The sequence below is a fragment of the Ranitomeya variabilis genome, chromosome 1 (genome assembly GCF_051348905.1).
Source record: "Ranitomeya variabilis isolate aRanVar5 chromosome 1, aRanVar5.hap1, whole genome shotgun sequence".
NCBI lineage: Eukaryota > Metazoa > Chordata > Amphibia > Anura > Dendrobatidae > Ranitomeya > Ranitomeya variabilis.
Genome location: NC_135232.1, coordinates 106,329,866 through 106,354,499, shown reverse-complemented (window position 1 = coordinate 106,354,499; position 24,634 = coordinate 106,329,866). Strand labels below are relative to the sequence as shown.

Below are 24,634 nucleotides of genomic sequence, written 5' to 3'. Positions count from 1 at the left end.
TCTATCTATCCAAAAATAATTGCAACCCTAGAGTAGGTAGTGACTATGGTGTGCCTAAATTTAGAAACAATGCCATGTAACACTGATATAAAGGATGCTATGTTTCTGACGATGAGTCTCTTAATTGAAGACAAACATAGGTGTGTACATTCCTGTTAATTTTTATGTCTACACGTATCATCAGGTTATAGGTGTGCTTCCTTTTTTTTTCTATGCACATTTGCTTGCGCTAAGATGTCTTATTATGTTTAATTTTGTCTGCCATCTTCATGTTGGATTTTAGGCTTTGATCTCTGGTGCAGTGTGGCTACTGCTATGAAATTTCTATAAGGGACTAATTGTTGCTGTGATTGCTTTGTTGGTCTTGAAGAATAAAAACATTTTTACAATGATGTTTGATATTTAACCCCTTAGTGACAGAGCCAATTTGGCACTTAATGACCAAGCCAATTTTTACAATTCTGACCACTGTCACTTTATGAGGTTATAGCTCTGGGACACTTCTGAGAAAATTTTTCATGACATATTGTACTTCATAAAACCTACAAGAGAAAAAATGAGCAAAAACCCTGCTGTAACTAAGTAAATAAAAAGCACTGTACTTCATGTTAGTGGTAAAATTTCTTCGATATAACTTGTGTTTATTTACGAAAAAATGGAAATTTGGCAAAATTTTTGAAAATTTTGCAATTTTCAAACTTTTATTTTTTGTACCCTTAAAGCAGAGAGATATGTCTCACAAAATAGCTAATAAATAACATTTCCCACATGTCTACTTTACATCACCACAATTTTGGAAAACATAACATTTTTTGTTAGGTTGTTATAAGGGTTTAAAGTTGACCAGCGATTTCTCATTTTTCCAACAAAATTTACAAAACCAATTTTTTTAGGGACCACCTCACATTTGAAGTGAATTTGGGGGGTTAATATAACAGAAAATACCCAAAAGTGATACCATTCATTGGGAATCATGGGGAAACAGCTGGTAGGGCCCTTTAAGGTTCCTGAAGGTGTGAAAATGACCTCTGCAAAGTATATAGAGTTTCTGACTGACAACTTTCTTCCATGGCCTAAAAAGCAGAAACGTGCCTTCAGGAGCAAAATCATCTTCATGCTGAGTCATTGGCTGCTATGGGCATAAAAGGAGATAAGGCTACGTTCACATTTGCGTTGTGCGCCACAGCGTCGGCGCCGCAGCGCACAACACAAACAAAAACGCAGCAAAACGCATGCACAACGCTGCGTTTTGCGCCGCATGCGTCCTTTTTTTAATTGATTTTGGACGCAGCAAAAATGCAACTTGCTGCGTCCTCTGCGCCCAGACACGGGCGCCGCAGCGACGCATGCGGCGCAAAACGCAAGTGCGACGCATGTCCATGCGCCCCCATGTTAAATATAGGGGCGCATGACGCATGCGGCGACGCTGCGGCGCCCGACGCTGCGGCGCACACCGCAAATGTGAACGTAGCCTAAACTCATGGTGTGGCCACCATCTTCCCCTGACCGCAACCCTAGAGAACCTTTGGAGGATCATCAAGCAAAAGATCTATGAGGGTGGGAGGCAGTTCACATAAAAGCAGCAGCTCTGGGAGGCTATTCTGACTTCATGTAAAGAAATACAAGCAGAAACTCCAAAAACTCACAAGTTCAATGGATGCAGGAATTGTGAAGGTAATATCAAAGAAGGGTTCCTATGTTAACATGTAACTTGGCCTGTTAGGATGTTTTGGAGTTAAATAGCTTTTTTGTTCAGTGAATGTGACCTCCTAATGCTGCAAATTTCACAAATGAGCATTTTCAGTTCTTTAAAACATATCAAATGCTTAGAAATTCAACTGTGCCTAGTAATTTGGAACAGTGCATTTTGAGTTTTTATTCATTTTGGAAATTATACTGTTATCATTGGGAGGTTTCTTCAATAAAATTCGATGTATACTCTAACGGGTGATGATTTTTATTAGACTGGCTGTCATTTGCACCGACTATTTAGGAAAATACGAGAAAAATATCATTTGCATAATAATTTGGAACATGGTGTACAATTCGGATCCCCATTGATTTCTATGGGATTGGGGTTTAAGTTCAAGATCGGGTACATTTCTGGTACCTGAACCGAACTTTGTACTAAAGTTTGGTCAAACCCGAACTTCCACAGGTCTGCTCACTGGCTCACAGTTAGCTGACTCCATTGTCTTATATTGGTTGTTGAGTTATCAATTATTTTGACTGAAAGTACAGCAATGCAAGCTGCACTATACTTCTGGTCCAATAAGAGGGAATCTGCAGTTGAACTGCTGATGTACATAGGAGCAGAGTCTAAAAGAATTCAGACTAAGGCTTTATTCAGACATCCTATTTTCTTACATATGAGAAAAATAGGCAAATTATTTTGATCATACTTTGATCAGAGTGTGGACCAAGTGTCATGAGTTTTTCTCGTAAGCAGAGAAAAAAAAAATGACTCCACCTTCTCCATTCTGACAGTCCATGAAAACCAGACCAAAAGCAAATGTCATCCGAGTATGATCCGATTTTTTACATGTTCAAGTCCCCTAAGGAGACTAACAGGTACAGTGAAAAGAAAAAAACATGTTTTAAAAATATGAAAAAATAAAATTAACACAAAAGTTGAAATCACCCTTTTCCCCCCCCCCCCTTAAAATAAAGATAATAAAAAATACACATTTTAAAAATGCTGTAACAAGTGAACATTGTATTGTGGAGACACGGGGGTCAGTGGGTGCTTTAGTCACTGGTTCAAATTGAACATTTTCTGAGAAAAGAGAAATAGCAGCTCAACTATAGAGGTCTCTCGGCCAAGATAATTGCCAAACTGCATTGTGTGAGTACCATGACTGTTGGAAGAATATGAAATTAAGTCTGTTTATCCATTCAAAAGCCAAGAGGTGGCAGTCCAGACAAAATATTGAAGTCAAAAAGTCGGCTCATCACAAAGTCTATCAGTTCTGGTGTGACAAACATGGCAGTGGAGGTGGTTCATATGCTTTGTAATAGTGAGATCACAGAAGTCCATGCAAGCACCGTGTGACGCACGTTATAGAAGTCTGGAATGGTGGCCAGAAAAAAGGTGAAGAAGCCTCGATTTCACTTCAAAATCATCATAAGAAGTGTCGGCTAAAGTTTTCAAAAAGGTAAGAAAAGTGGACAGTAAAAGATTGGGTGCACATGGGTCTGGAAGAAACAAGGGAAAAAGGGGCTAATGGATCAAGAAATTGAGGCAACTGTCAAGTTTGGTGGATGAAGCCTGATGATATGGGGTTGTTTCACAGCCAAAGGCATTGGATACTTGACCAGGTTCGATGATGGTGTCAATGCTGAGCTACATGTGAGCATCCTACTGTCACGGGAAGCCTAGGTAGGCAAGAGCTAATAACCCAGGCCCCTGCGATTTCCCTCAACTCTGGGAAACCCTGACTGACCCTCTCCCAGAGTTTACACTGATGGTGTGCATGTCTGGGCCTCCACCCTCACCCTGTCTCCTGTTTCAACCCTAGGCTGAAACCTCCACCCACTACCCAGTGACGAGACCACTCACCAATACCCACAGTTAGCACAGACAAGGATAACAGAAAATATGCACCACGCCGCAGTCACACAGGAATACACTATAAGTGCACAGGGCAAAACAAATACAAATAAAGGAAGGAGAAAATACGACAAAGGGAAATACACCACCAGATACGATACTCCTTCTCCTAGACCACCACTCCAGACCGAGATAACCAAGCGCAAGACAGAAGCTATAATTGGCGTCGCCCAATGTTCAGAAGAACTATTTAAAGGCAGTGGGCGTGACCCAGCTTCCAATCCGAGCACCAGCTAAATTAACCCCGGACTAGCTAGATAAAAACTAGCCGACGCCACTGAGCGCATAGTGGACACAAGCGGAATTACTGCTGTCTGTCGAACACCCTAGTATGAACAGCGTCCGACATGACAGTACCCCGCCTTCTACGAGGGACCCCAGGGCCCTCACGACTTATAGGACCCGGCTTGTCCGGATGGCGGCGGTGAAACATACTGACCAGCCGATCCGCATGAATGTCCGAGGCTGGTACCCAAGACCTCTCCTCAGGCCCATAACCACGCCAGTGTACCAAGTACTGTAAAGTGCGGTGCACTACATGAGAGTCAACCACCTTGGAGACTTCAAATTCCAAATTACCATCCACCAAGACTGGAAGTGGCATCGGCGGCGTGTCCATGGAAGCCACCACCTTCTTTAAAAGAGATCTGTGGAACACGTTGTGTATCTTATACACCGTAGGAAGCTCCAATCGGTACGCTACTGGGTTAATGATGGCAGTGACCCCTAAATGGACCAATAAACCGTGGACCCAATTTAAGGGTTGGTATTTTGAGTCTTATGTTTTTTGTGGATAACCACACCCAGTCTTTCACACTCAGGTCCGGACCTGGCACACGCCTACTGTCAGTCACACGTTTGTACCTAGCACCCACACTCAGCAAGCGCTGTTTAACTCTCCTCCAGACTGATGACAGTTGCGCTCCTAACTGGTCTTCCTCCAGGACGCCGGAAGAGCCCCCCTGACTCAAAGTACAAAATTGAGGATGTAGCCTGTAAACACAAAAAACGGAGACTCCCCAGAAGACTCCTGGCGGTGATTATTGATGGCAAACTCAGCCAAAGGAAGGAACGTCGACCACTCCTCCTGGTTATCAGAAACAAAGCAGCGTAAGAACTGCTCCACATTTTGGTTCATACGCTCGGTCTGACCATTTGACTGAGGATGAAACACCAAAGAATGAGACAACTTGATCCCCAGCCGTGAGCAAAACGCTTTCCAAAATTTTGCCACAAACTGAGTACCTCTATCAGAAACGATGTCAGATGGAACCCCATGAAGTCTGACCACCTCCTGCACAAATATCTGAGCCAGAGTCTTAGCGTTAGGCAACGAAGGCAAAGACACAAAAGTGCAACATTTTTGAAAACCGATCAACAATCACCAAAATGACCGTGTTCCCGGCTGAGGAGGGCAAGTCAGTGATAAAGTCCATGGAGATCTCTGTCCATGGCTTACTAGGTACCTCGAGAGGAAGTAGTGTGTCAACAGGACGGGAACGGGGCGTCTTAGCCCTAGCGCACGTGGTGCAAGCTGACACGTATGAGACCACGTCCTGTCGGATTTTGGGCCACCAAAACCGACTTGACACCAACTCCAAAGTACCCCTGACCCCTGGGTGGCCTGCCAGGATAGCATCATGATGCTCCGCCAAAACCTTTAAGCGGAGGTGAAGCGGTACAAACGATTTGTTGATGGGAAGCTCAGATGGTACCTCCTCCTGAGCCTCGGCAATCTCAGCCTCAACCTCGGTTGTGAGAGCCGAAACCACAACACCCTTTTGGAGGATGGGTACCGGATCTTCCCGAGGTTCTCCCCCCGGAAAACACCTGGACAGAGTGTCCGCCTTAGTGTTTTTAGACCTAGATCTGTAAGTAACAACAAAGTTGAACCGCGTGAAAAACAATGCCCAGCGAGCCTGCCTGGGAGATAGATGCTTGGCAGACTCCAAATAAAGCAAATTCTTATGGTTGGTAATAACAGTAACCTGATGAACCGACCCCTCCAAGAAGTGTCGCCATTCCTCAAAGGCCAACTTGATTGCCAACAATTCCCTGTTGCCGATATCGTAGTTACGTTCGGCAGACGACAGTTTCTTGGAGAAATAGGCGCAAGGACGCAAATCGCTCAAGGATGAGCCTTGTGACAACACAGCCCCCACACCAACCTCAGACGCATCGACTTCCACAGCAAAAGGTTTCGATACATCTGGCTGCACAAGAATGGGGGCCGAAACAAAACTGTTCTTAAGAAATTCAAATGCGCGCACAGCGGCCTCAGGCCAAACGGAGAAATTGGTACCCTTTTTAGTCATGTCAGTTAGCGGTTTAGCAATGATAGAAAAATCTTTGATAAACTTCCTATAGTAGTTAGAAAACCCAAGGAACCGCTGAAGTGCTTTTAGGTTATCAGGCCGTTCCCAATGCAACACCGCTTGCACCTTAGCGGCGTCCATTTTAAACCCAGAAGCAGACACAATATAACCCCAGAAAGGCAACTCCTGAACAGAAAATACACATTTCTCAAGTTTTGCATAGAGCTTATTCTCTCTGAGAAGCTGTAACACCTGCCTGACATGATCTAAATGAGTATCACGGTCACAAGAATATATGAGAATGTCATCTAGGTACACAATAACGAATTTCCCCAAAACATGCGAGAACACATCATTTATGAAATGTTGGAACACTGCAGGTGCGTTTGTCAACCCAAATGGCATCACCAAATTTTCAAAATGACCCTCAGGGGTATTAAAAGCCGCCTTCCACTCATCACCTTGACGGACTCTTATGAGATTGTACGCCCCCCTGAGGTCAAGCTTGGTAAACCACTTAGCACCTGTCACCTGGTTGAACAAATCTGGTATCAGTGGCATAGGGTATGGATCACGAACCGTAATCTGGTTTAACTCCCTGAAATCCAGACACGGGCGTAGTCCACCATCTTTATGAAGAAGAACCCCGCTGCCACAGGCGAGGATGAAGGCCTGATGTGCCCTTTGCTCAAACTTTCAGCAATGTAATCCTTTAACGCTTGTCTCTCCGGACCGGAGATGTTAAACATCCTAGCTTTAGGCAATTTGGCCCCTGGTTTAAACCTGATAGTACAGTCATAGGGGCGATGTGGTGGCAACTCTGAACAGCCCTTTTCAGAGAACACATCTGCAAAATCCAGAAGTGACTCAGGAACGCTTGAAGTCACAGCAGACACACATGTGGTCAGGCAATTCTCCTGGCAGAATTCGCTCCACTGAATTATGTCCTGAGTTTTCCAGTCAATAACCGGGTTGTGCATAGACAACCATGGAAAACCCAAAACCACCTGTGCAGGAAGATTCCTGAGCACCTTACATGTAACCTGCTCGAAATGTAGAACCCCAATGTGGAGTTTCACCTCAGCCACAAACTCAGTAATCTCCCCCTGTGAGAGAGGAGCAGCATTGATGGTGACCATACGGATAGGATGAGGCAGTTTTTCGATCATAAAACCGGCTGTGCGCGCAAACTCCTCATCAATGAGATTTGTGGCAGAACCACTATCCACAAAAACAGTGATTGGCAGCTCTCTGCCAGCGACAATAATTTTGGCAGGGAGCATGCATTGAGAAACCACCATGGAGGATATGCATAAGCTCAGATTGGTCTCCTCCACACACTCTGAGCTCAGAAGTTTTCCGCCATTGCGTTTTTCTTAGACAGCAAAGGACAAATGTTAACAAAATGACCAGTTTTACCACAGTAAAAACAGGCTCCCTGCTTCTTGAGCACAGGGGCTCGATACTTAACATGTGACACCCCTGCGACTTGCATAGGTTCCGTGGGCTCACCTGCAGCAACCTAACGTGAACCTAAACCCTCTCCTATAGGCGATGTCTCATGCTCCCCCTGACGCAAACGGCGATCAATGCGGACAACAAGACTCATAGCAGAATCTAGAGAAGCAGGAGTCTCATACATCAGGAGGGCTTTTTTAACCCTTCCAGAAACCCCATGAATAAACTGACTCCGCAGCGCGGGATCATTCCACTGTGTGTCGACCGCCCAGTGGCGAAATTCAGAACAGTAATCCTCTGCAACACGCTCCCCCTGGCGAATAGCGCGTATCTTAGATTCTGCTAGAGCTATTCTGTCAGGATCATCGTAAATGTGTCCAAGAGCAGAAAAAAAACTCTCCACTGAGTTAAATGCAGCAGAATTAGAAGGCAAAGAAAACGCCCATGCTTGAGGATCCCCGTTTAGTAATGACAACACCAGGCCCACACGCTGAGCCTCATTACCTGAGGAGATCAGGCGCATACGAAAATATAGTTTGCAAGCTTCACGAAAAGCAACAAATTTACTGCGTTCCCCAGCAAACCTTTCAGGCAAAGGAAACTTAGGCTGAGCAACTTTACCTGCCGCTCCAGCTTGCACATTAGATACTGCTAGTCCCTGTTGCTGCACTGCCCCCCTCAACTCAGTGAACTGTAGGGACAGCGCCAACTGGCAGGTTATGGAAGTCATGGGATCCATGGAATTCAAATAATGTTGGCCGATTATAATGTCACGGGAAGCCTAGGTAGGCAAGAGCTAATAACCCACGCCCCTGCAATTTCCCCCAACTCTGGGAAACCCTGACTGACCCTCTCCCAGAGTTTACACTGATGGTGTACATGTCTGGGCCTCCACCCTCACCCTGTCTCCTGTTTCAACCCTAGGCTGAAACCTCCACCCACTACCCAGTGACGAGACCACTCACCAATACCCACAGTTAGCACAGACAAGGATAACAGAAAATATGCACCACGCCGCAGTCACACAGGAATACACTATAATTGCACAGGGCAAAACAAATACAAATAAAGGAAGGAGAAAATACGACAAAGGGAAATACACCACCAGATACGATACTCCTTCTCCTAGACCACCACTCCAGACCGAGATAACCAAGCGCAAGACAGAAGCTATAATCGGCGTCGCCCAATGTTCAGAAGAACTATTTAAAGGCAGTGGGCGTGACCCAGCTTCCAATCCGAGCACCAGCTAAATTAACCCCGGACCAGCTAGATAAAAACTAGCCGACGCCACTGAGCGCATAGTGGACAAAAGCGGAATTACCGCTGTCTGTCGAACGCCCTAGTATGAACAGCATCCGACATGACAGTACCCCGCCTTCTACGAGGGACCCCAGGGCCCTCACGACTTATAGGACCCGGCTTGTCCGGATGGACACCTACAAGACGAGTTATTTGTGCACTTAAGTACTTTGGGTAAGAAAATGACAACATAAATGTTCCAGCAGGACAACAACCCGAAGCATACTGTAAGACTATTCCTACTGAGTGTGTTGGGGGACACTCGCTTGGCCGCGATATTCAGCACACGGGCACGGGTTTTAAAAAACAAAACAGTCCATGCGGTTTATTACGGTGTCATAAACCGGGCTATGCACAGTTCCTTATGTACATTTCATGAAACACAACATGCACCAACTGGTGCTATTAACTTGCAGCTTTAAACACTTCATTTACGGCTTTGACTCACGGACACCAAACCTGCTGGATCTCTCACTTCGTCCAGTTATCATGGGTGTCCGTACGCCGAACAGTTCACCAATGTCCCAAGTCACAAACAGCACATGTGACTCCGGGTCGTGGTCTCTACACACGCTGAACCTCACTCCGTTCAGTTGCCGTGGGTGACCACACAGTTCATAGAACTTCACAAGCACTAACAGTCTGTATAGTACCTGACGGGAGCTCCTGCTCCACCTGCTGACTCCTTGTCAGTCCACTCCTCCTGGGGAAACTGCCTTACGGGGTTCACCAACTTGCCTGGCCGGCACACATCAGTCAGTCCAGAGCCACCGAAGGCCGGTAGCTTCCCCAGGTTCCACTGTGTCCTGCTCAGGGATCCGGTCCTCCTCCCAGGACCTCCCACGCCAGCAGGTGCTCTCCAGGAAGCCTCCTCCCAGGTCTTCCAACACAGGAGCACACACGGCCCACACACAGGCCCACAGGAACCATACACAGGACCATACACAGGGCCCTCAGGACCTTCACCACTCAGGTCCACTCACTGGAACCACACAGGAACCTATGTGACCCACACCCTGGTCAGGTTATGCACCTGTAACCACACCCACAGTAATGGATCACCTGGGCTGGTCACGTGATCCTGACATCACTGCAGGTCGAGCCTCACGGCCTCAATACGACTCCGTGCACATACCGGGGAGACCATGCAGCGCCCCCTACCTGTTACAGGGGTCACTACATCACAATACGTTGAGATTGGGGAAGAAATGGTTTAATGAAAATGAATTGAAAGTACTGGATTGGCCCCAGCAGTCCCCAGACATCAACCCAACCAAACACATGTGGGTAGAATTGAAGAAAAAGCTGTATACATGCACGAGTCGACCAGTATGCACCATCTTTGGGAACGTGAAGAGATCTGGGATCAGATTTCGGTGAGACATGTTTAAATCTGATAGCAAGCATGCCCAGAAGGATTGAGGCAGTGTTGAAAGCCAAAGGTGGATTTACAAAATACTAATAATAAAAATAAAAGTTTAGATTTTTAGGAGCAAAACAGTAACCATGCAGCAACATGACAAGAATCTGCATTACTAATCATATGCAAAATAGTTGCAAGTTAAATTTATGTATGAAATATCCAAGATGATTGTCTATAAAATGATGGAAGTCTCACGTCTGAAGCAGTAATGGATAGTGAGATATGAAGTCTGAAAGTCATAAGTTCAAAACATTGTTACCCTTTTGCGCGTCAGTGTACTGTGGTTTATTTTTGGCTCTCCTTAGCTTCCCCTCTCTACCCTATATGAACGTGTTTTAATTTTCTCACCCTGGGTCTTAATATCTTTATGCACATTTCCCTCTCCTCTTGGTAGCAGTATTGATGCGTTCCCTCTGGTTCCTCAGGAGGTGCGAGAAACCCCTCAATGACCTTTTTGGGAACCAAATCCGAGGTGGTGTTTTTAAGTTGTGTAACTAAGGGCTTTCTAGTCTGTACAGGGACTTGTTGGGTGTGAAGTCCCCTTGTAGAAGGTCTTCTTTTCTTCTGTTACCTGTGAGTGTGTATTACGTTCATAACAGGAGTGTCCAATACATTGCAATTGTGACCAGTTTGTCCTTCTGGAGACACACACACCCCATAAATTAAGCGTGCTCTCCTCAAGCAGTAATTCCAAACATGTGGATGTTAACTGTGGTTTACGCACATTATGGGGCTCAGAAAAAGGGGTATTTGGATTCAGAGCAGATGTCATTGGAATGTGTTTGGGGGAAACCATATACAAAAGAAGTTGCAACCTGTTGTGCTAAAGTATGTAAACATGGAATATATGAAATATGAATAGCAACACTGCTCTGGATAATAGGAAAAAATTGAGACGCTTAGCACATACTGTATATACTCGAGTATAAGCTGAGATTTTCAGCCCAAAAAAATGGGCTGAAAGTGCCCCTCTCGGCTTATACTCGAGTCATGGTTGGCAGGGGGGTCGGCGGGTGAGGGGGAGCGACTACTGTAGCATACTCACCTGCTCCTGACGCGGTCCCTGCATGTCCCATGGTCTCCGGCGCTGGCACCTTCTTCCCCTGTTCAGCGGTCACGTGGTACCACTCAATAAAGTAATGAATATGGACTCCACTCCCATAAGGGTGGAGCCGCATATTCATTAATATAATGAGCAGTACCAGTTACCACTGAACAGAGCAAGAAGCTGCCTGCTCCCAGAGACCATCTGTCCGGAAGAAGCTGCCAGGGACCGCACCGGGAGCAGGTGAGTATTTCATTCACCCATCCTCGTTCCACCATTGCCCCCTTTTCTGCATCCTCTGCAGTGACTGTTCAGGTCAGAGGGCACAATGACGTGTTAGTGTGCGCGCCGCCCTCTGCCTGAACAGTCAGTGCGGAGAGACAGCGGGCAGTGACGAGAGGTGAGTATGTCATTTTTTTTTATTGCAGCAGCAGCATTATATGTGGCACATTGTTATATGGAGCATCTATGGGGCCATAATAAACTGTAAGGAGCATTATATGTGGCACATTGTTATATGGAGCATCTATGGGGCCATAATGAACTGCATGGAGCATTATATGTGGCACATTTTAATATGGAGCATCTTATGGGGCCATAATGAACTGCATGGAGCATTACATGTGACATATTGTTATATGGAGCATCTATGGGGCCATAATGAACTGCATGGAGCATTACATGTGACACATTGTTATATGGAGCATCTTATGGGGCCATAATGAACTGTATGGAGCATTATATGTGGCACATTGTTATATGGAGCATCTTATGGGGCCATAATGAACTGTATGGAGCATTATATGTGACACATTGTTATATGGAGCATCTATGGGGCCATAATGAACTGTATGGAGCATTATATGTGGCACATTGTTATATGGAGCATCTTATGGGGCCATAATGAACTGTATGGAGCATTATATGGGGCTCCTGATTCAAAGTGGATATTCAAAAACACTTAACCTACTGATGTCTCAATTAATTTTACTTTTATTGGTATCTATTATTATTTTTGACATTTACCAGTAGCTGCTGCATTTCCCACCCTAGGCTTATACTCGAGTCAATAAGTTTTCCCAGTTTTTTGTTGCAAAATTAGGGGGGTCGGCTTATACTCGGGTCGGCTTATACTAAAGTATATACAGTAATTTAGCCAATTCATGCATGCCCAGCAACCAATGACAAGGTGGTCTCACGCTGCTGGACCCTACGTGCCCAATGTGAACACCTCTCTTAGGCTGAAGTCTGAATTCCTGGGTAAATGTGGATACCTCTCTCTAAAGCCTATATTAATGGGTCGTTAGGATCCTGCTGTAATTAAAACCACCACATGTTGAAGGGCAAAGGGCTCGGTCAGAGAGCCTAAGAGAGGTGTTCACACTGGACACGTAGGGTCCCAGCAGCTTGAGACCACCTTGTCGTTGTTTGCTGGGTGTCATAGAAAATATTAAAAATCCTTGAGGTCGCTCATATTTCCCCCACTCCTTTTTTTCTTTCATGAACCATTTGTCCTGAGGAACTGGGAGCTAGCAATCAAACCTGTCTTTATGTAAAATGGCAGTGACACAGCTATGTGAAGAAGAAGAATATGTGAGGATTCCTCTTTATGTCCAGGTAACTGCAGAGGATGTCTGTTGTCCACACATATATCAGTGTATAACGTGGAACAGCTGTAGTGGTGCTCAAAAGAAGGTTCCCACACCAGAATAATGATATAATAAATTTTGGCACTCAACTTGTGGAATGAAATAAGTTTTATTGGCAGTCACTGGTACCAGTGACTGCCAATAAAACTTGTTGTCCACACATAGACAGGAAAAGAAGTTAATAGGGTCTGAAGTGGATCAAAGAAAATATGACAACCTTTACAAATAGCCACGGTGACAGTACAATGAGAGAGCAGACAGAAAGGCTGCGGGAGAAAATATGGAATATTGGATTTTCTATACATCCAATATTAATGAGAAGTACCGAGATAACTAGGACAAAAATACACATATTTTCTCATAATTATGACCTCCACCAAAAAGCCCCAAATCCATAGGGGCCATATAACCACCAGTAGCTAGGCCATGTTTGGTTTCTAAGCATAGCTAAAATAGAAAATATGCCATCGGTCGCGACCTTCTGTAATCGTTCTATGAGGAGTTATTACATAAATTGGGATTTCCTAAAATTATGAGGGCAGAGTCCAGCCCACAACCGGGCCCTTGTGAGTACATCATAGAGGGGTGTGTGAGTGGGACTCAGGGTCTGATAAAAATCAATCCTAATTAGCATCAGCATTCGTACAGAGAGTTACATGTCATGTATATAGGGACCCCGTTATTGACGGCCAAATCAAAGCGCTCTCCTTCGGTAAAGTGAATCGTCTCAGTCATCAGTGTAATAACTTCTATTAATCCCTTTTATTTTAAGTAACTGTTTATGCTGTATTGTTTTGTCTCCCTTGTAAAATATTTTGTATATTTTTCACAAACACTGCCTCCCTTTGGATTAAATATAAAATGTAATAGTTCTGTTCTGTAAACTACGCCTAAGGCTAGGTTCACATTGCGCTAGGTGAGTCCGTCTAACGGACACGTTTTTAAGTAGTGAAAACGCAATATAACGCACATACTAACGCGCCCATAGACTTGCATTGTCTGACGCCTCGTGACGCATGCCAAATTTGGCATGCGTTAGTCACATAACGTTTTTTTCTGACGGACCTTGGAACGCGGCTTACAGCGTTTTCGGGTCCGGCCAAGCTAACGCAATACTAACGGAAGCGTTAATTCTGCCATTGATGTCTATGGCAAACGCAGCCAGACACAAATCTTGATAAATTTCCAAAAAGAACCATACGTTTTAATAGCGTTTGAGGGAGGTCCATGTGGTCATGTGACAGGAAACAGGATTTCGGCCATTACTGTCCCCAGCGCACATCCTGAGGCCTGCTGCACACCAGAGAAAAAGTGTCTTGCAAAAGATCACAGGAAATGTAAGTACATTTGTATATATATATATATACTAGATGGTGGCCCGATAACGCATCGTGTATTCTAGAATATGCATGTCCACGTAGTATATTGCCCAGCCATGTAGTATGTAGTATATTGCCCAGCGACATAGTATACATCACAGAGCCACGTAGTGTATTGCACAGTGAAGTAGTACACAGCACCCAGCGACATAGTATACAGAACCCAGTCACGTAGTATATTGCTCAGCGACGTTTGTCACAGTACCCTGTGTGAGCGGTGAGCTGAGGGGTGTAAGGGGGCGCCGGCAGTGAGTGCGAGGCGGCCCTTTTTTTTCTGACTGTGCGCGTCGCTGATTGGTCGCGGCAGCCATGACAGGCAGCTGCCGAGACCAATCAGCGAATTAATACCGTGACAGAAGGACAGAAAGACGGAAGTTCCCTAGACAATTATATAGCAGATATCTCTGTATACATCATGGGAGTCTGTATTGTACGACGGATGTGTGTGTACTAAAAATGTATTGCTTTGTTGCAGATGTCGGATAGTGAGGGAAACAGCAGCAGCAGCAGCGTGTCTGCGGTTTTTTCTTCTCAGTCGGTAGGCTTGCACTTTAAAAAAACACTAAAATTTGTGTGAAAATTCAGTGTATTAAGCTATATATATGTATAATCATGTTTCTATTGCAAATAGGAGTCTTCGGAGCCCGAGGCTGCTAGGCCCCCCCAAAAAAAACAGGCAAAACCAACAAAGGTACATAGCAGACATTTTTAAGTTTTGCAAACATAAATTTATTGATCAAAGAAATGTAATTTTTTTTTTCCATTTACATACACAATAGGTTGTGGCACACGGAGGACACAAGAGGAAGAAGGTTCCTCGCCGTCTGTCGTCTCCACAACTGCCAGTGGTAAATATAAAACTAGAAATTTATCTACAATCTATCTATTCACTTTCTATCTGCTATATCTATAAACTATCTATCCACTATCTATCTCTCTCTCTCTCTCTTTCGCTGTATCTATCTATGTATCTATCTATCTATCTATGTATCTATCTATGTATCTATCTATGTATCTATCTATCTATGTATCTATCTATCTATCTATCTATCTATCTATCTATCTATCTATCTCTGTATCTATCTATTAGTCTACCAATAAACTGAATTTGAACCTTTCAACATAACGTTTTGTGTTTACATAGTCCAAGTCAGCGAGCCAAAAAAAAAAAAGGATTGTGGTTGACGAAGAGCCGTTGACCATTCACAATGAGACACTGATCAACCTTGTGGAAGCCAACCCCTCAATATGGGACGAAAGCGACAGCTCCCACCATGACATAGTAAAGAACCGCAAGTTGTGGGATCAAATTATCTCTCACTTCGATCCCCGATACATGGAGAAGTCGTCAACCTCAAAGAAAACAATCGGGAAATATTGGTGATGTTAAATTGTCTACTATCTATCTCTAAACTATCAACTACCTATACACTAAACTATTTCTCTATCATCTATAATAATTACTATCTATCAACTATCTACTAGCTATATATCAACTATCTTAACTAACTATACACAATTTTTAAACTATCAATATAAGAACTGTCTACTAATATATATATATTTTTTTAACCTTTTTTTAAAAATTACAGCGGATGCGGTCCATACTCGCTGGAAATCAATAAGGGACCGCTTTGTCCGTGACTACCGGAATAGTCAAAATGTACCAAGCGGAGCAGGTGCAAAACGGGTGACCCCGTATGTGCACTACGAGCAATTGCTTTTTCTTCAAAAAACATTGTCTCAGCGCTCGTAAGTACAAATTGGTCTGTGTGCGAGAAAATTTTTTGTAAAAATTACAGCAAAATATATATATATTTTTTGGTTACAGCACGATCTGCAGTACCGCCGCGCCTAGACAGGCAGAAGAACTGGAGCCATCTCCACTGGAACCAAGTCAGCAGACGGGCACTGAAGACGTCTCTGTCATCAGCGAGCCACGATCTGGGGAGAGAAGCACTGTGGCTTCAGGTGTGAGTGCCCGGTTGCAATCAGTGCGTGGACGCAAGCGAGCTTCACAAAAAGATGAAGCTGATGCCATTATTGTCGATGGACTTCAGCGGGTTGAGGACATGTGTCGGAGTGAACTGAAAGACCTGAGGCGGGAAATTACCGACTTACAATCTCGCGAGTCTGTATATTCTGCAAATGAATGGAAGCTACTTTTTTTGTCCTATGTTCCCGTAGCACAAAATATCCCGGCACACAGAAACCTTTTGTTTCGGCAAAGACTGAATGACCTTCTTGAGGAATTTGTGGGACCCCAGGAGCCAGCTCCATCGAGAACCAGAAGCATAGACATGCCGGCCTACAACCCTCAATATAGAGCCCGGTGTGAACCGAGCATTGAACATCAGAGACAAAGTAGCAGTCCATCATACACCTGGGCAGACAATACACCCGCGCAATACCAGAGTCTATAGTACAGCTCAGTGTCCCCAGCCAGGTGCAAACTGTGTTTCACGTTTTTTGGTTTATTGTTTTTTTACCACCCAATTTCGTGTGTGTTTTTTTACATCCCTATGGGATATCATATGTAACAAGTTCACAACTGTTCTTTCATAAAAATTCGGAAACTTAAGTAAACTGTTTAAAATCTGATTCTTGTATGACTGTGAACACAACATAACAGTAATGTAACATTTTACAAGACATATTTTACAAGACATATGGGAAATAAGAAAACCCCAAAAAACAAAAAACACATCAGGACACAGCTTCAGACTTGAAATAAATTTTACACGTGTCTGTCTTGCCATGGAACATGCCCCTCATGTATGAAGTACTGTGCAAATTGGTCACGAATCCTCATTATTTGTGCTGTAGACCGAACAGCAGTAGATTCAATGCTCATGAGGTTCGACTCACATTCATCGGGGTCAACCACCTGGGGTTCATGTCTGGCCACAAAATTATGCAGACAGATGCATGCCTTCACAACATGGTCCACATTTTCTGGTTGCAGTTGCATGCACGTTAGTAGAATTCGCCATTTTAATGTCAAAATCCCAAAGGCGCACTCCACATAACATCTTGCCCGGCTCAAGCGATAATTAAAAATGCCCTTGGTGGATTTCAGACTGCGGCTTGAGTACGGTTTGAGGAGATTTTGCCCAAGTTGGAACGCCTCATCACCAACGAAAACAAAGGGCAAACTTGGGTCTTCGGTCCCCGGTAGAGGTCGTGATGAGGGTATGTTGAAATTGTTGCTGTACAAACATCTCCCCATGTTGGAGTCTCTGAAGACTCTTGAATCGTTAGTACGGCCATACGCACCAATATCCACAGCTACAAACCGGTATCTTGCATCCGCAATAGCCATCAAGATTATCGAGAAGTATTTTTTATAATTATAGTACAGGGACCCACTATGCGCTGGTTTCTGAATCCGTATGTGCTTGCCGTCCACGGCACCAATACAATTGGGGAAATTAGCCACATCCTCGAACTGTTGGGAAATCGCTAGCCACATTTCTGATGTTGGGGTTGGTAGCACAAGTCGTTGCAAGTTGTTCCAAATGGCATCACAAGTTTCCCGAACGAGTTGGCAAATTGTTGACTTCCCCAGTCTAAATTGGTAATGCAGTGACGCAAAAGATTCTCCAGTAGCCAGATATCTGTCGGCATTCAAAAAGAAAAAAAAAAGGAAATTGTTTAGGATTTTAAAGGACAACTAAAAGGCTACATAAATAGAATGTACAATTGCTAAATGAACATTATGCCCCACGATGCCTAGATCTAGTCTTTGTCAATAGAATGAGAAAAAAATTTACAATTACCTCACAGTCACTACTAATCGTTCCTCCGCACAGATGCTTTCACGGAAAGTGCTGCGATGATGATGTATCTCATCCTTCACATGTGAAAGCAGAACATCAAAGGTCTCAATGGACATCTGTAGATAGCGTTGGAATTTTGAAGGGTGATCCCGAAGCTGAAGATACAGGGTGTGAAAGGCACCATAAGTACTCCGCAAGAAATTAACTTCGTGGATCCAATATCTCCTTTGCGAACTACGCTTTCTCTGCCGAAGTCGCAACCGCATCAAGCGAAATCGAACCAGCTCAGACACAAACATCTTGCTAGCAGAAGTTCACTCAATGCTTTCAAAATGGAGAATGAGTCTGCACCCACACCCCGACGAGGACAAAAGGAGAAAAAAAAACAAAAAAACTTTATTGACAGTGACAAACGCAGACAAACGGATACATCGCGAACGGACATCAAAATGAGAAAAACGCTGTCAAAAGCGTTAACGCAAGCGTTAACGTGAAGCCGATTTTTCTACAAATTTGATCCTTTTCTGTACATGCGTTTAACGGATCCGTTTAACGCCATGTACTTGACGCAATGTGAACCTAGCCTTAGACATTAAAGGTGTCTAATTGACCAAAACAGATTAGTGGTGGCGGAGATTAGTCTGGGATTATCTGAGCGTTAGCTGTGACCGTACCAGAGTGTGTTCACATATTTCATGTGTTGGAATCCAGAAGTGTATATGCTGTACGCTCAGCGTTATTTTTCCAATAGCCGGCCTAGTGGTGTGAACAGGCTGCGTCCTTCTCTGTTGATCGTCGGCCAATTATTTAACCCCTTAAGCCCCGAGGGTGGTTTGCACGTTAATGACCGGGCCAATTTTTACAATTCTGACCACTGTCCCTTTATGAGGTTATAACTCTGGAACGCTTCAACGGATCTTGGCGATTCTGACATTGTTTTCTCGTGAGATATTGTACTTCATGTTAGTGGTAAAATTTATTCGATATAACTTGCGTTTATTTGTGAAAAAAATGGAAATTTGGCGAAAATTTTGAAAATTTCACAATTTTCCAACTTTGAATTTTTATGCCCTTAAATCACAGAGATATGTCACGCAAAATACTTAATAAGTAACATTTCCCACATGTCTACTTTACATCAGCACAATTTTGGAACCAAAATTTTTTTTTTGTTAGGGAGTTATAAGGGTTAAAAGTTGACCAGAAATTTCTCATTTTTACAACACCATTTTTTTTTAGGGACATCTCATTTGAAGTCATTTTGAGGGGTCTATATGATAGAAAATACCCAAGTGTGACACCATTCTACAAACTGCACCCCTCAAGGTGCTCAAAACCACTTTCAAGAAGTTTATTAACCCTTCAGGTGTTTCACAGGAATTTTTGGAATGTTTAAATAAAAATGAACATTTAACTTTTTTTCACATAAAATTTATTTCAGCTCCAATTTGTTTTATTTTACCAAGGGTAACAGGAGAAAATGGACCCCAAAAGTTGTTGTACAATTTGTCCTGAGTACGCCGATACCCCATATGTGGGGGTAAACCACTGTTTGGGCGCATGGCAGAGCTCGGAAGGACAGGAACGCCATTTTACTTTTCAATGCAAAATTGACTGGAATTGAGATGGGATGCCATGTTGCGTTTGGAGAGCCCCTGATGTGCCTAAACATTGAAACCCCCCACAAGTGACACCATTTTGGAAAGTAGACCCCCTAAGGAACTTATCTAGATGTGTGGTGAGCACTTTGACCCACCAAGTGCTTCACAGAAGTTTATAATGCAGAGCCGTAAAAATAAAAAATCATATTTTTTCACAAAAATGATCTTGTCGCCCCCAATTTTTTATTTTCCCAAGGGTAAGAGAAGAAATTGGACCACAAAAATTGTTGTGCAATTTGTCCTGAGTACGCTGATACCCCATATGTGGGGGTAAACCACTGTTTGGGCGCATGGCAGAGCTCGGAAGGGAAGGAGAGCCATTTGACTTTTCAATGCAAAATTGACAGGAATTGAGATGGGACGCCATGTTGCGTTTGGAGAGCCCCTGATGTGCCTAAACATTGAAACCCCCCACAAGTGACATCATTTTGGAAACTAGACCTCCCAAGGAACTTATCTAGATGTGTTTTGAGAGCTTTGAACCCCCAAGTGTTTCACTACAGGTTATAACGCAGAGCCGTGAAAATAAAAATTCTTTTTTTTTTTCAGAAAAATGATTTTTTAGCCCCCAGTTTTGTATTTTCACAAGGGTAACAGGATAAATTGGACTCCAAAAGTTGTTGTCCAATTTGTCCTGAGTACGCTGACACCCCATATGTGGGGGTGAACCACTGTTTGGGCGCATGGCAGAGCTCGGAAGGGAAGGAGTGCCATTTGGAATGCAGACTTAGATGGATTGGTCTGCAGGCGTCACATTGCATTTGCAGAGCCCCTGATGTACCCAAACAGTACAACCCCCCCACAAGTGACCCCATATTGGAAACTAGACCTCCCAAGGAACTTATCTAGATGTGTTTTGAGAGCTTTGAACCCCCAAGTGTTTCACTACAGGTTATAACGCAGAGCCGTGAAAATAAAAAATTTTTTTTTTTCAGAAAAATGATTTTTTAGCCCCCAGTTTTGTATTTTCACAAGGGTAACAGGATAAATTGGACCCAAAAAGTTGTTGTCCAATTTGTCCTGAGTACGCTGATACCCCATATGTGGGGGGGAACCACTGTTTGGGCGCATGGCAGAGCTCGGAAGGGAAGGAGCGCCATTTGGAATGCAGACTTTGATGGATTGGTCTGCAGGTGTCACGTTGCATTTGCAGAGCCCCTGATGTACCCAAACAGTAGAAACCCCCCACAAGTGACCCCATATTGGAAACTAGACCTCTCAAGGAACTTATCTAGATGTGTTGTGAGAACTTTGAACCCCCAAGTGTTTCACTACAGTTTACAACACAGTGCCGTGAAAATAAAAAATCCTTTTTTTCCCACAAAAATGATTTTTAGCCCCCCCAATTTTTTTTCCCAAGGATAACAAGAGAACTTGGACCCCAAAAGTTGTTATCCAATTTGTCCTGAGTACGCTGATGCCCCATATGTTGGGGTAAACCCGTTTGGGCGCACGGGAGAGCTCTGAAGGGAAGGAGCACTGTTTTACTTTTTCAACACAGAATTGTCTGGAATTGAGATCGGACGCCATGTCGCGTTTGGAGAGCCCCTGATGTGCCTGAACAGTGGAAACTCCCCAATTCTACCTGAAACCCTAATCCAAACACACCCCTAACCCTAATCCCAATGGTAACCCTAACCACACCCCTAACCCTGACACACCCCTAACCCTAATCCCAACCGTAAATGTAATCCAAACCCTAACCCTAACTTTAGCCCCAACCCTAACCTTATCCCCAACCCTAACCCTAACTTTAGCCCCAACCCTATCCCTAACTTTAGCCCCAACCCTAACTTTAGCTCCAACCCTTGCCACAACCCTAACCCTAGCCCTAACCCTAGCCCTAATGGGAAAATGGAAATGAATACATTTTTTTAATTTTATTATTTTTCCCTAACTAAGGGGGTGATGAAGGGGGGTTTGATTTACTTTTATAGTGATTTTTATATCGGATTTTTATGATTGGCAGCTGTCACACACTAAAAGACGCTTTTTACAGCAAAAAAGTTTTTGCGTCTCCACATTTTGAGACCTATAATTTTTCCGTATTTTGGTCCACAGAGTCATGTGAGGTCTTGTTTTTTGCGGGACGAGTTGACGTTTTCATTGGTTATGTTTTCGGACATGTGACAGTTTTTGATCACTTTTTATTCCGATTTTTGTGAGGCAGAATGACCAAAAACCAGCTATTCATGAATTTCTTTTGTGGGGGGCGTTTATACCGTTCCACGTTTAGTAAAATTGATAAAGCAGTTTTATTCGTCGGGTCAGTACGATTACAGCGATATCTCATTTATATCTTTTTTTATGTTTTGGCGCTTTTATATGATAAAAACTATTTTATAGAAAAAATAATTATTTTGGCATCGCTTTATTCTGAGGACTATAACTTTTTTATTTTTTTGGTTATGATGCTATATGGCGGCTCGTTTTTTGCGGGACAAGATGACGTTTTCAGCGGTACCATGGTTATTTATATCCGTCTTTTTGATCGCGTGTTATTCCACTTTTTGTTCGGCGGTATAATAATAAAGCGTTGTTCTTTGGCTCGTTTTTTTCTTTTCTTACGGTGTTCACTGAAGAGGTTAACTAGTGGGACAGTTTTATAGGTTGGGTCGTTACGGACGCGGCGATACTAAATATGTGTACTTTTATTGTTTTTTTTTTAGATAAAGAAATGTATTTATGGGAATAATATTTTTTTTTTCTTCTTTATTTAGGAATTTTTTTTTTTTTTTTGCACATGTGGAAATTTTTTATTTTACTTTTTTTACTTTGTCCCGGGGGGGACATCACAGATCGCCAATCTGATAGTTTGCATAGCACTCTATCAGATCGGCGATCTCACTCACATCGCTGCAGGCTTACCAGCACCTGCACGGCACCCGGAAGTACTCTCTGCAGGACCCGGATGCAGCCCCGCGGCCATTTTGGATCCGGGGCCTGCAGGGGCGAGACGCTCGGTACAAGGCGAGTACATTCCCTTGTACCAATCGTCTCAGGGAAGCACGCAGGGAGCCCCCTCCCTGCGCGATGCTTCCCTGTACCGCCGGTACACTGCGATCATGTTTGATCGCAGTGTGCCGGGGGTTAATGTGCCGGGGGCGGTCCGTGACCGCTCCTGGTACATAGTGCCGGATGTCAACTGCGATAGGCAGCTGACACCCGGCCGCGCTCGATCGCTATGACGTACTATCCCGTCGGTGGGAATTAAGGCCCACCCCACCTCGACGGGATAGTACGTCATATGGGATTAAGGGCTTAATTGTCCAGACGATAAGGGGCAGTAGAGAAAAGTTTACTTCAAAGATCACAGCTGGTGGTACTCGTGACCTTTTCAGCCTGTGATATCAGGGATTTGTGGGATTAGAAAAGTCCTGACAAACATTGTATCCCTGACACTGGGTATGCATGAATTGGCCAAATTATGTGCTAAGCGTCTACATTTTTTATTATCCAGAGCAGTATTGCTATTCATATATTCCATGTCTACATGCTTTAGCACGACATTTTGTATATTGCATATGGAGGTAGCTGCTCCTAGTATGCACTTGTTCACATTAGCTTGTAAGTGCCAGTCTCTTGTTATTTGGGGGAAACCATGGCGCTAATGGAAAGCATTTGTGCTACCAGTAAGGTGGAAGCCCCCTATATTTCTGTTGTAAAATGTCAGACCTGTGGGTTGAGCTGTCCCATTTTGGGTACATAACATTTTGGATAACGTTTAAGGCTGAGAACCTCTGACATGACCATTCACTATAAATAGGCATTTGACAATATACTTGGATGAGGCAATATACTATATGTGGTTGGGTTAAATAAAAGCTAGGACTTGTCCCCAATAAATATACCAAACACATACACCTGCCAGACTATATGAGAAAACAACCATTCGGAAGGATACAAATACCAACAATGAAAATCCTAACTGTTAAGTTATAGATCATACCAAAATAAAAACTTTTATTGAATACAGTACATAGTTGGCATAATGGTGGCACTGCAGAGACAGGTGCACAATCAAGTTCCAAAGAAATTCAAGCTGTTCTGCAGGCTCAGGGTGCATCAGTGTCAGAGAGAACTATCCGTCGACATTTGAATGAAATGCTATGGCTGGAGACCCAGGAGGACCCCACTGCAGTTTGCCAAAATGAAGGTAATCCAAAATCCTTCTGGGAAAGCGTCTTGTGGACAGATGAGACCAAGATAGAGCTTTTTGGTAAAGCATATCATTCTGTTGACTGAACATGGAATGAGGCCTACAAAGAAAAGAACACAGTACCTACAGTCAAATATAGTGGAGGTTCAAAGATATTTTTGAGTTGTTTTGCTACCTCTGACACTAGATGCCTTGACTGGACTGATTGCAGTTATTTATTCCAAAGGGTGTACAACCAAATATAACGTTGAGGGAGCCAACAATTTTGTTGGGTCTCCCATTTGGGGGGTTTGTGTGAAATTATGTCCAATTTCTTTTTTTACTCTTGTTCCAGTACACACAAAGGAAATAAACATTTATATCAAAACTAGATGGTGGCCCGATTCTAACGTATCGGGTATTCTAGAATATGTATGCGTAGTATATTGCGCCGCCCACGCAGTACATTGCGCAGGCCATGCAGTACATTGCGCAGCCCACGCAGTACATTGCACAGCCCACGTAGTACATTGCGCAGCCCACGCAGTACATTGCGCAGCCCACGCAGTACATTGCGCAGCCCACGCAGTACATTGCGCAGCCCACGCAGTACATTGCGCAGCCCACGCAGTACATTGCGCAGCCCACGTTGTAGATTGCGCAGCCCATGCAGTACATTGCGCAGCCCACCCAGTACATTGCGCAGCCCACGTAGTACATTGCGCAGCTCACGTAGTACATTGGGCAGCCCACGCAGTACATTGCGCAGCCCACGCAGTACATTGCGCAGCCCACGTAGTACATTGCGCAGCCCACGTAGTACATTGCGCAGCCCACGCAGTACATTGCCCAGCCCACGCAGTACATTGCGCAGC

General features: G+C 43.9%; 1 long non-coding RNA gene across 1 annotated transcript; it reads left to right on the top strand.

Moving 5' to 3' along the window:
- The first annotated feature begins 14,816 nt into the window (after positions 1-14,816).
- On the top strand, positions 14,817-15,436 carry LOC143793752 (uncharacterized). The gene is made up of 3 exons (XR_013220237.1): positions 14,817-14,872; positions 14,961-15,029; positions 15,326-15,436. It is a non-coding gene; the product is annotated as an uncharacterized LOC143793752 (long non-coding RNA).
- Positions 15,437-24,634: the final 9,198 nt, after the last annotated feature.